Raw genomic sequence first — 12,793 nt, 5'->3', positions numbered from 1 at the left:
TTCAGATTTACTTATATACCAATCTGGGGGGCTGACAGCTAGGGAGAATGATGTAATACTGCATATTCTGTGTTTTGAGAGTTGCTCCAGTGTTTATGAATAAACAAAGGGATTGTTTGTTTTGTTTTTAAAATCAGATGGAAAGGCTTTTTTAATAACTTCAGTGGTGGTCCAAAATTAATTGTAGCTGGTTCATCCTTCTTTTATTCTGGCTGCAGAGCAGATTTATCTTTTAGATGTTTCTGGCAGGCTTGTTCCACTTCTTGTTAAAAAGATCCATTGCATGAGTAGAGAAAGAAGAAATGCATCTTCTTTCTTTTCTTCTTTCTTTTCTTTTCTTCTTTTCTTGCAAATGGCATCTTTGAACTAGGCAGACAATAAAATTAAAATTCTAAATGGTTGGTGTGAAGCTTGAAGTGTCCCTTGAACAGAAGACTAGAGATGGTCACATCCTTCATAGAAAAAGTTTTTCTTCTAGGCTGGCTTTTCTGCTTTCTCTGCTTAGGTTTCTGTGCAGCTATCTCATTGTATAATTGCTGCCAGTAAATGTGTTTTATTATTATTATTATTATTATTTTTATTTTGGGGCTCTAACAGCCATTTCTACATGTTTTGTACTCTTCTTTACCATTTAAAACTCTTGCTTGTATTTCAATGCCTATATTTACAGGGAGGCTTAGTGTCCTTTCTTTCCCTTACCCCTTAATAGTAAATACTGGCTTAAAGTTTAGATCTAATTGCTTAAATCACTGGCATCATTTTGAGAATCTCTCCAGCATACATAAAGGTGATCAGAACTGCGCTGCTTTATCTAATGCACAGCGAAAGCAGTTCCTGTGAGGTCTCTGGGATGGAGCTATCTACATATACATGCAAAAGCTCAATAGTGATAATGATGTGCATGTACTGCAGGGCTCTTCCAGCAATTATTTCTGGTAAAAGCATTCTCTGGCTCTTGTAGTGGCCCAAAATAATGTTTCATGGCAGTTTTTTCTCTTCAGTCGTTGCCTTTCTCCCTTGCTTGCTGCTCTGGGCTTCCCCTGAGCTGAAAAGCTACAGGTGCTCCTGCTGCATAGTGCGTGGGGAGGCTCATCGGCTGGGCACAGTACCAATTTGGCAGCAGCTTGGAGGCTGCTGTCTGTCTTTGTTCTCTCCACCATTAAATGACATCATCTGACTCACAAAATCAGCAAATGCTTCAGCATTAGGGCCTGCAGCTTTGCCAGCAACCACGTAGTGGGCTGGGGGAGTACCTGGGAGTACAGTCTAAAAGGCTGTTTTGTGTAGTCCACTACAACTGCTTTTCTGCTCCCTCCTCGCCACATCTCCAGCATGTGTAAGGTGTAACTGTGAACTGCCTCGGGACACTTCCCTGTGTTTGGTCAGTAGTTTTGCAACAGGTCTGAGAAGTAACTCATTCCTTTATGACACTAATTCTTGTCTACAGTCTCAGCTCTAGTTAATGCACATCTTTATTTTCTTGTTCGAGAACAATTATCCACTTTGCAACCAATTTTTCCATGCTTTGTAGTTTAAGATCATCTGTATGTTTCAATAAACAATTTGCTTTGACTTCCAGTTCATTAGTAAAGTTATTGTATCAGTCAATGTGACAGTGGACACTGCTGTTATCTGTTCTTCCCACTTAGAGTTCATATCCATTTTTTTCCTTTTTAATTAAAAATCTCCAAATGCTTTGTCTACAACATTCATATATTGATCAGGTATCATTTTCACCTTCAAATTTTGTGTTCACAGGCAGCTGCTTAAATTCTAGTCAAATCAAGAGCATCTTTCTCTTCCCTCACTCCCCTCTGCCCCATCTAGCAAATTATTTGGCAAAGAATACAATTCAGAGGGAAGAAATAACTTGGACTGTTGCCACAGTTGCTTCTTTTTGAACTTCTGTCACTCAGGATTGAGTGGAATACTTCCACAAATATCTACTGATACCGATTTATTTTTACAAAAATGTTCAGCTTTTTGCCAAATACTCACAAGAGGGGCTCTGGCTGGAACACAGGTTCACAGAAGAGGCGTTAGAGGTGGAAGTATCCATGGAAACCAACTTTACTGCAGATGTTCAGATATTCTTCAGTCATCCCAACCAGAGGGAGAGAACAGGACTGTAACCTAACCTGTATTTGCAGATTCTGTTTAATGCCAGTCTCAAAGCAAACTACCGGCAGACCCAACAGATTGTCTGCTCAGGACAATTGCTGTCAGATAGTTGTGGCAAATTAATAGATCCGGTACCCTGTTTTGTCTTTGTAGGAAAGAGACTAAACTCTTCCAAAAGGTTTTGTTGTCTTATCTTCAGCTGCGTTTCCTCCTGTTTTGTGCTTTTGTGGAAGCAGCTGTATTAAACCCTTTCATTAACCTCCAGCTTCTTTCCTGCTCTTGAATCTGTGTTAATCCATAGCGATGACTGCAGCCAAACCCTGCTTGCCTGATTGAGTTGAGCAGTTCCACTTACTTCACAGCGATGTGCAATTAGGAATGTCATAGATGGCATTAGATGGACAAATACAATAGAAAGAAGCAGGATTCAACTACTCAGCACGCTTCTCATAACCCAGCCTTCAAGTTATTCTTCCTGTATTTAAATATAAGATACAGATCTTTCAGTGTTGTGGTGTTTGTCTTTGTTTGTTTTTCCCTTTCTAGTTTTATGCTGATACTTAGTGTCTAAGCCAGTTTGTAAAGGTCTAGCAGCTTACCAGGTGCCTCTTAAAGCATGCTCTCTTGCAGCGAGCTTGCCAGCATACAGACAATTTCAAGCTCCAATTTGCAAATCCAAGTCTGCTGTCCTACTTGAAGTTCTGGCCCTGAGTACCAGATCTCACTGGCTTTTATTTCCTGGCATTTTAAAATTTTTAGGAGGAGATGATTCTTTGAATCTGATCAAAAACTGAACTCTTAATCTAACTCGTGGTTATTGGTTTTGTTGCTCTTCTAAATGAACCCAACTTGGAGTAGGTGGAGACTTCACAAGTTGATTAAAAGCTGGGGAAGAGAAAGGTGAGCTATCAGCAGAACGTTTGGCCTGCTGGCCATCCCTCATCCCATTCTCTGGTTTATTCCCTGGCCCCGTAGCCAAAACAACTATTTATGAAGTTATTATTTTAAATAAGATTTAACCATGCAACTTGTAAGTATAGATACAGGAGCAGAAGATGTTTTCTGTATTGAGGAATGTCAAGGGATCTAATGGCTCTTTAAACTTCAGTTTGTAAAGACATCAAACACATTAAAGGCTTCTCGGCTGATTCACGTTTTTTTTTTTCCACAATTCCTGTCTTGCTTGCATCGCTCCCTGGTTCAGTTCTGTGCACAAGTCATAAGATGTGTGTTTGTTACACAGTGTTGGTTACAGGCTGAGCAAAGAGTTCAGCAGTGGACTCCCATGGTGTCACCAGCGAGCAGCTTCAGACTTCCTTAATTGCTTGTGGGTCGCGTCCCAGGAGCCACGTTGGGCTCGGTTGCTTCCAGCCACGCGCTCCTCCAGAATGCACCAGCGACGTTCTTGCCAATTAGTTGTTCCCTGTAAATGGGGCTGTGGAAATTAATGGGGTTTGCCTGACGATAGGTCAAGGAGCTTTTTAACATTGTTCCTTCAGTTTAACCTACTGGCTAGATAATGCTGGAAATCAATTCTGTAGAGAGGAATTCAGCACTGTGTTTTATTCTATGGCAATTGGATCACGCACTCTGCAATAACAAATAAAGCTTCATGACTTCGTAGTTATTTACTGAATGAATCTTCGTTGTGCCAAAAGCATTTTTATAATGATACGGTACAAGTCTTAACTCAGTACTCACAATTGAATCCTTTGCTTCATGTTTAAAAACAAAACAAATGGTTACAAGTTTGTCATGGGTTAGTATTTACCGTGCAGGCTCTTTTGTCTTGGTTAGTGTTCGGCTAAACATACAAAACACAAACTGGTCTGCTTGGGTTCCAGAACAAAAAATCTAGATCCTGATAACATCAGTTAATATTATTTTTTGGGGGGTTAATTTACAGTTCTTAAAACATAACCTCAGGCTCTTTATGTCAGAACTGAACCATTTTTTTTTTTTCTGTCAAAGAAGTCTATCTCCCCCTGAAAATTATTTTCATTTCACTTTTGAAGCAAAATTAGTTTGGAGATGATCAATTATGACTTTTTAATATTACTCTGAGACTACTGTAATCTCATAATTGTCTTCCCTAGTGGTGTCCCTGTAGGCCCCGATCATTCAGCTGGTGAATGATGTGCTCATTTTGACGTTAGGCATGAAATACATTCCTGGGACTTCAGTGAGATTAAAAAAATGTCAACTGTGAGCAACAGGGGAGAGCTGCACCTTCCCGAGCAGTTAGTGTTGAAAAGGAGTGGTATTCCCTCCAGGCACGGGGCGGATCAGTGCGTTACAAGCAGCGGTGCTGAGCGGGATGGATTTATGTGGGAGCATATAGGGGCTTGGCACGTGGTGGAACCCAGGACATGGGAAGAATGGGGGAAGCTGGCTGCAGAGCATTAGAAATTCGTGTTAAATGTCATGAATAATTAGACAGATCCCTCAAGGACTGCATTTAGTCAGCTATAGAAATTGTTCCTAGATAATTCACAGCAGTTCTAGTATTGTCGGTGTTCCTATAAGCTGGGGGGATTGTGAGCAAGCAATTTACATGATAAAGGACTGAGAAGTGTTGTCACTCGTCAGTGCGTTTTAATAATTATTAAAGCAGATAATAATCTTTTTTGTTTGTTGTGTTAACAGATCTCACCCTTTCAATTAGTTGGGCGTGAGCCGAGGGTCTCTTGGCAGAAAGAATGAAGCTCTTTGGTCTGGGTTGCTCATCAGCAGCTCAAGAGAGGACAGAGAATGATGGTAGAAAGGAAGTCTGTGAGGGGCAGGGACTTTTCCTCCCTGTTGTCTGTAGCTGGTATTATTGGCAGTCTTTTTTCTCTTTGTCTCTAGCTGCAGTTTCAGAACTTGTTGACATCATTAGCTAGGGGTAACTCCCTAACCTGCATTTACTTGAAGTTTGCTACTGCTCCATCAGACAGAAGAAAGACTTGTGCCCAAAAGCTGTATCTGCCAGTCTGATGGAGATTCACCCTCTCCTTACAAGCATGTTCATAACAGGAGAAAATTGATTAAAGAGATTTGTTCATGGGGAAAAATCCATTCTGCTTCTTTGGAAAGCAAGTACAGAGATGCACATTTAATTTGCTTAATGTCTGAGGCTAAAGCAAAGGACAGCCAAATCAGATATCAGTCACTCTGACCTGAGAGGGTGCTGTCTGAGGTGACCTTAGGAATCATTCTTTTAGGGAAAATCATGTGCAGTATCCATAAAGAGATGGACAAGGAGACGCTGAAGATAGTGACTGCTAAGACCAGACACAAAAAATTGCTCGTGATTGCTTTAATAAAGCTTATACATTACACCCTTTTAAGCCTCATCTGCTAGCATTTTGTGGCTTTTCTGGTGTCATTAAAAATAAATGTCATGTCCTGTAATGCGTATCTCTTGGGCACATGCTCAACACCAACTGCAAATGCCATGCTTTGCACCACACCTGCCTCCAGACCGCGTGCTTTACAAGCAAGTGCTGTCTGCAGGTGCCTGTGCAGCCACTGCTTGCATGCTGCATGGAGAGCTTTTATAATCATGATTTTACCAGATTTGCTACTTCTCCGGGAGTGCATCTGCTCTTCTAGAGAATTCATAAACATTACTTCATTTCTTTTGTCTTGACTCTTTTCTTTTACATTCATCCTACCATAAGAGAGGCGCTTCCCAGTGAATCCACATGATTTGTGGTGGTCAGTAGACAAAAGGGCTTTACCGAAGAGCTACATGTATACTGTGCAGCACATAGAAGGATGCTGACTTCTGAATCATTTATCAGAGCATTAATCAGCCATGCAATAGTTTCCTATTGCAAGCTCAGCCTTTGTCATCCTGAAATACTGAAACCGAGGAAATTTAAATACTCTGCAAATACATGCTTGGTCATGGGGAAAAAATGAAAAATGCCAACCTGTGATTAATGACAAGGAAGGCATTTTGACAGTGCACAGCCAAGTGTGGGATGCTCTTATCCTGAACTTTGTGTGTTTTGGCTCAGTTGCGCTTTCTGGGAATGAGCTGAGAGCTGTTAGCAATGCCTTGCGTTGGAGGGACTTGGTGGTTCATCACATTCAATTTCCTCCTGCCACAGGCTCCTATTTCAATGGGCTGCTTTTTAAAAGCAGTTCATGGGTGGCGTTGAGGTGGTTCTAGGGTTGAGTGGGTTGTTGGGTTTGTTTGGAGTTTTGGGTGGGGTGGGGAGGTGTCACGTTATAGGCCCTCCTGGGAGGCCATCTCACAGTCTGCCCGCTGCAGCGGTTGGGAGCATTCAGTCTTGGGAAGTTTGGTAGCTACTTGGTTAGCTGGTGGAGTTTTCTCTTCTTGGGGCTTACCTCAGTCACACTCACAGCAGCATTCTCATTCCCCCTTTTTGTTTTTGGCTAGTCAAGGCAAAGTCTCTGTTCACAGTTATTCCAGTAGTCCTTTTCAAGCCAGTTTTAGTTCCAGACTTCTATACAGCTCTGGTAGCCTTTAAGTGTTTCAAATGAGGTAATTAAGCCCTTGTTCCAGCAGCTTCGATGTTGAAAGCAATTCTCATAGACTTTCAATCTCCTTTTTTGTCACTGTATTAACAATCTAAAGTCAGCCTGAGACCACCTCGGTTGTTCTTCAACTTGTTTTCCATTTTATGGGCTTGCATCAGAAAGCTTTGCTACTTCTGGAGCCTGAGCTCACATCTCACTGTTGAGTTTTATCCTGTGCTGCACTCCATCATTTGTAAGCTTGAGTTTGCATAAGGAAAACTGGGAGTTGACAAATACTGCTCGTAAGTGGGTTGAGAGCAGTTCAGAGAATGCTCCTTTAATAATTCAGGATTAATATGTATACGCATATATTTGTATTTTATTTTGAAAAATATTTTCTGTGGTTTCTTGTATGTAAAGCCTCCTTTCCAAGTTAATGTAGGAACAATCATGCTTTGTCTTCCACCCTGCAAATCAGCTGAACTTTAAGCAAGGTAAAGGTCCCAGCAGTTTCGCTAGTAGCGAAGATAAGTCAGTTATTTGGCCTGTAGTTATTTACTCCTTGAACAGACTCTTTAGCACTTACTTGCTTGAACAGATTGAAGAAAAGTATACAATGAATTATTCTAGGCAGTATTGCATAAGGTGTTTAACAAAAGGGGGGGAGGGATTGTGGTGTGTCTTGCTTTTTGTTTGTTTGGTCTGGTTTTGGTGGTGGGTGGCTTTTTTGGTTTTGTTCAGGGTTTGTTGGGGTTGTGAGGGTTTTGTTTGGTTTGTTTAGACTGGGTTGGTGTGTTCAAAACTAAATGTTTTCCACACTTCAGCAATCTGGTGCGGATGAACTTTTTACAAATCTGTGATAACCCTGAGACCTGTAACTATGTTTAATCAAGTACTTGGAGGTTGCCTCATGAGCTCAGAGTATTTTCATGTTCAAGGTTTGGCTTTGTTGCCTTTCATCCAGCTTTACCTGGGTTCCTCATGGAATTCCCTCTGAGACAGAATTCTTCCAGGAATGTAACCTGCAGATTGAAATCCAAAATTTGGTAGCTAGTGCTACTACTCAGACAAGGTCCCAAAAGAAAGCAATTCAAACTCAGATGCTGCTGAGAAAACATCCTACACTGCCACTGTGGCATGTGTCAGGAAAGCTATGTCATTGTTTTTAATAAGGGCCTTTTTTCTTCTCCCTCTTCCTGTCCCTCTCCCTTCATTATCTCCCAACTTGATTTCATGTCAAAAAGATAAAGGACTAAACAGACTATGGGAAGAACAAAATCCTAGTATTTGTCAGCTAGTTAAGAAAAAACAATACACACATTGATATGTCTGTTGAGATCTTGATTCTACTTCAGCTAAACAAGATTAATGTTGGAAGAAATAAATTCATCCACTTTTGTAACCAAAATTGATAGTGGGAGCTGAACTTGTACAGCTCCCATAACCCAGCAGTTGAGGTTCTGTTTACATAAATGAGCTGTAGATAAAAGAGCAGCAAACCAAATACCCCTGTTTCATCTTTGGTTCAGCATAGATGTTGCAGGTGATAGCTTCAAATTTAATTTCCAGATGTGCCGTACAGCCAACAGTACAGAAGGGATAACAAGAACTTTGCACTTGAGCAAAACCTTTTATGGACTATCTGATTTAATATAGAAGAGAAAATAAAATTTCTTCCTAGGTTCTGTATTGGTATAAATAGACATAACTTTGACTTCTGCAGGCTGCTCTTATTAGAATCCATCTCAGAGATTTTTCTCTTGAACTTTATTTGTTACATGTACTTTTTAATTCAAATTGTGCCTCTATTAAAAAATACTTTTAAAAAAGCAAGGAAAGTAAGGGATGTTTCTGTTGTGCTGGGCAAGAAAAAAATAACAGCAAACACATTCTCTTCCAAAACTCATCTATTCTAAAATTAGAGGTAATTAATTTTATTTTTCTAAGAGAAGAGTATTGTGGAAAAATTCAGCATTGAAAATTTGTTCTTTATTTTTTTTCTGGGGAAGGATGGGAAATATTATTATAGGTATCACATAATACCTCCTCCCTCCCCCCTCATCTCGAAGGTCTCCCACAGCTTCCCTATGATGTAATTTAATTCTTTTCCTCCTCTGTTATCTGTTGTTCTGTTTGTCACCTCTCCATTTCTAACTCCCCACCCTTACTGGGAATCGACCAGTACCCAGCTCCTGAGAGGAGCAATGGCAGAACTGGAAAACATGGCCCGAGGCTGGTGATAGAAGCGGGGCTAAGGAGAAGCAGCCGTGCTTCCCTGCACTACGAGCTCCCATCCCACTGACGTGCTGGTTGTGGGATGCCTAAAGGCACTTTAAGGAAGAAGGTGTGCCTGGATGGTGACACTGCAAAGACTTAGTACTTAGCTGCTCACTAATTACATGTAACTGGATCACGAACCTCAGTATAATTTGGGTCCTGTCATTATAAGAAGTGGTTATTAATTTCAAATGACTTAGACCAGTGATCACAGAGTTGTGTTAATTGCAATGAGACTCTGTGCAGTGAAGGCCTCTGCATCCACAAGTATACGTTACTCTGAGCTGGAGCTCTTTAAACAAGAACAACCAAAACAGGAGCTGGGTCCTATGCTGGGATTGGAAGGGTAGGCGTTTTACAGCAATTTTTGCAAGCCAGTTTTTTTTTTTTCCTTAATGGCCAAAGACATTTCCTGATGTGTGAAAAGTCTGTTTTCAAGAGGTCCACATAATTCATTTCACTGTGCCAACAAACTAATATCTTAGTGATAACAGTAAGTCTCAAAGCGTAATTTAGCATCATTAATACGACAAAATTGTCGTGTATCCCACTTCCATCAAGCTTAAGCATGTAAATGGTGCCCTTGATAGTCTGTAACAACTGCTTGTTTCCTGGCAGAGGAAAACGCATTGCATTAACATGAAGAAATGGATCCTTTTTATTTATATATTTATTTTCACCCTATTCAATATAGGCAGGATAATTAACATGCTGGGTAGAGTCTTGATGACCAATTAACTTCCTTTAAATGTCTTCTGGTAATTACTCCCCATGCAGCAATGCAAATATTAGATTAACTTTTAGGAGCAAATTTTATGGATCTTTGAGTGAGTAATTCGAGATTTAATAAATTGACCGAACCCTACCTGAAGCATCATAAAACCTCCAGACCATTTTCCTTCCCTTCTGCCCAAAGGCTGCAGTGCACGTGTTGGTGCCATCGCTGTGCCACCTGGCCTTGGCAAGCAGCACTGTTTGCCATTGAGATGCATGGAGAGCGGGGTGGGCGTTCCCATGCATCTGTGTGCCTTTCTGAAGGCAGCAGGTCGAGTGATTTGCAGTGCTTCCACGTTGCATATATATATCCAGACAGATACTTCGGAAAATCACTCAAGGCCATTGAATTAATACCAGAATCAAACAACCTTTAAATTAATAGCGAGTAATTGGATGCATCGCAGATACTAATTAAATCTTTAAACAAAGCTGCACACACCTGCCTGCTGGTATCTGTCACCCAGAGACAGCTTTCTGTACGCCTCTGGCTGACTCGCCGGCAGAACCGTCTCCCAGACCACAATTTGGCACGAGGCATCCTTGTTCTAGACATCCCTCTGAGTTTCTCACGGCCTTTTCTTCTTGAGAGCCACCTTTGTGCATGCAAGCCAATTAGTTAGACTTTAAGATTTCTCTTTGTACATCATCAGCTTATAAATAAAAAGAAAAGGTTGATAAATTCTGTAATCCAGTACGGGGAGTAATAACATTTAAAGCAGTTGTGATTGTGTATTCTCAAAGCTCTTGACAACCGTGACCTCCGTAAGGGACAGCTCTGTGGCTCAGCAAATAGATAACTGTTTGCCAACTAGTTAGATTAACGCAAAGGAAGAATAAGTAGTTAATTAGACCCTTGCAGAGAGACCAAGTTCCTGAACTGCCATCATGAAAGGCTGTACCATTGTGGGAGAGAGATCTGCAAATCCTATTTAATACAGCTCCTAATTCATACAGTTGAGCCAGATGTTTAGACTTCTGAGAAATCCCTCTTCAGCTCTGTATTTACTCATTCAGTTGCTCAGTGGCACACAATTATTTCCATGTACATTAACTCCTGTATTTATGGGAACCTAATTTAGGGAGCTGCAAGAAGTGGAGGACCTGAGCTCTGCCTGGGAGCGGATGTTGACCTCCACAGTAGGAAAATTAGCAAATAAGCATTGATTGAGTGGAATACAGTTTTTCATAACAAGTGATTCTAGATTTAGGCTTCCAACTGCCCAAAGGTGCTTAATCTCAATTACATAAATTCATATCTGTCCTACAAAGTATGCTTAGAGTGGCTAATAGGAGATGCTATTGCAATGAGCTTTTTAATGGCATTAAAATGGAAAACTTGACGTGCTTCCAATTGCTGAGCTTAACAATTTGCCTAAATATCAAATTTGATTTAAGTGATTTCAATCATGTTAAAGACATGCATGAGAAATTCCAAATGAATGGCTGAAACCCAAATGACATGATATGGGGATGTGGCAAAAGCTGGACTTCATAAAAGAAGTTGGCAGCAAATTAGTTTGGTGGTGACAACTCGTCTCCCCTTCATTTTGGAAAGAAAACGGCGGTTTTACAGACCTGCCAAAGGTCACTCAGTGCAGGAATATCTCTTTGCTACACCAGATGTAATACCAGACCTTTAGACCTTGCAAAATATGATTGAAGACTTTTGTAACTATTTTTTTTGTTACTCATTCTTCAGAAATTAAAAGCTTTTTAAAACACAGTATCCTATTTCTTGAAAATAACAAAGGACATACTGGTTTGGCAGAATGGAACGAGCTGCTTTTGGAGGTACCATCTCTCACCTCTATGCAGATGTGATTGGAATTAAAAACTGTGCTGCAAAATCTCTTTCATCACAGAAGCATTTTTAGATTTTTTGGTCTTGTGTGTCCAGTTCATCTGAGTCTGACACCATTCTCCTATTCCGATGCACATCTAGTATACTGATCAGAAGTCCAAAAACCAAGATGTGTGTAAAGCAGCTGCTTCCAAGAAATGTTACTGTTTTTATAGGTGAAGTTTTTTTGACTGAGACTTGCCACCACTTGTGGGGGTGTGGGGGGGAGGGCATTAAAACAACTGCAGAGTGAAATTTTTCCTCCAAGCTTTTGGAAAAGGTATTTTTTATACATGAGGCTATGATACTATAATGAATATCCTTTGCCCATGATTTACCTACTGGATTTTAGTCTTTCAGTAGTGAATTACACCCAGAAAAGTCTGTTCAGGGCAACAAGCAGGAAATGAAGCACCATCTAGTGATAAGAGGGGCTTTGGGGAAAAATACGAGGGCCCTTCAGGAAGCAGCAAGATGCTCATGCTTAGGAGATGTTTGCCTGCCTGGTTCCAGTGAGGTGAGCAGCTTGTTTGCAGGGTTGGTTTATGGCCCCTGGGCTGGAGCCCAGAGCCATACCAACAGTGTCCTGCCAGTTCTCAGAGCAGAACATTGGTGGGTGATGCTGTGTTAGAAAAGTCTGTGGCTCTAGTGCTTTATGGGTTTGCACTGTATTTTTAGATGACAGCACAAGCTGTCATTTTGGAAAGCACTGTATGGAGTGACGGGAGGATGAATATGACAAGCAAAGAGGGGCTATGCAAATTTTCCAGGGTATGCTTTGGGTTCAGTTTACCAGTGGCATGGAAATAAATGCATGAAAACAAGGAGCCTGCGGATTTGGCAAAGGAGTTGCAATGATTGCTTATTATTTGGTTGTCTTGTGTTGCCCATCTAATTCCTGCTAACCACAGGAATGTTGGTATGAGCATGGCTTCTCTGGATGTCTTTAAAAGTTCAGCTCCAGACCAGTAGATCCCAGAAGGTGAAATAATTGTGGATATCGTGTTTCAGAGGTGTGAGACTGAATGGCCAGACCCAGGAGGGACACAACTACCATTTCAGAGCCAGGTCAGGCTCTGGCACTCACTGTCAGGAAACGGCAATAAATCACAGGAGCGCAAGTGGTAAAAAGCCGTGCTTTGGACACTTTAAATGTAACATATGCCTGATTGGGGGTAACAGTACAGCAAGAAGAGAATGTGGCTGTGATGGGCTGGTGTCAGAACTGTAGAGTGAACAGGAACCTTTCAAAATGTTGAACAGTAAGACTTCCAGTGTCAATCCCTAACCTGTTGGGTTAGCAGCTCT

The 12,793-nt window shown here is 41.0% G+C and overlaps 1 long non-coding RNA gene across 1 annotated transcript in view; it reads left to right on the top strand.

Moving 5' to 3' along the window:
- LOC311434427 overlaps positions 1-12,793 on the top strand; it is a 452,952-nt gene that overhangs the window by 377,417 nt on the left and 62,742 nt on the right. The window lies entirely within an intron of this gene.

The sequence above is a fragment of the Aythya ferina genome (assembly GCF_964211825.1).
Source record: "Aythya ferina genome assembly, chromosome: 3".
Lineage (NCBI taxonomy): Eukaryota > Metazoa > Chordata > Aves > Anseriformes > Anatidae > Aythya > Aythya ferina.
This window is presented reverse-complemented; position numbering and strand designations above follow the sequence as displayed.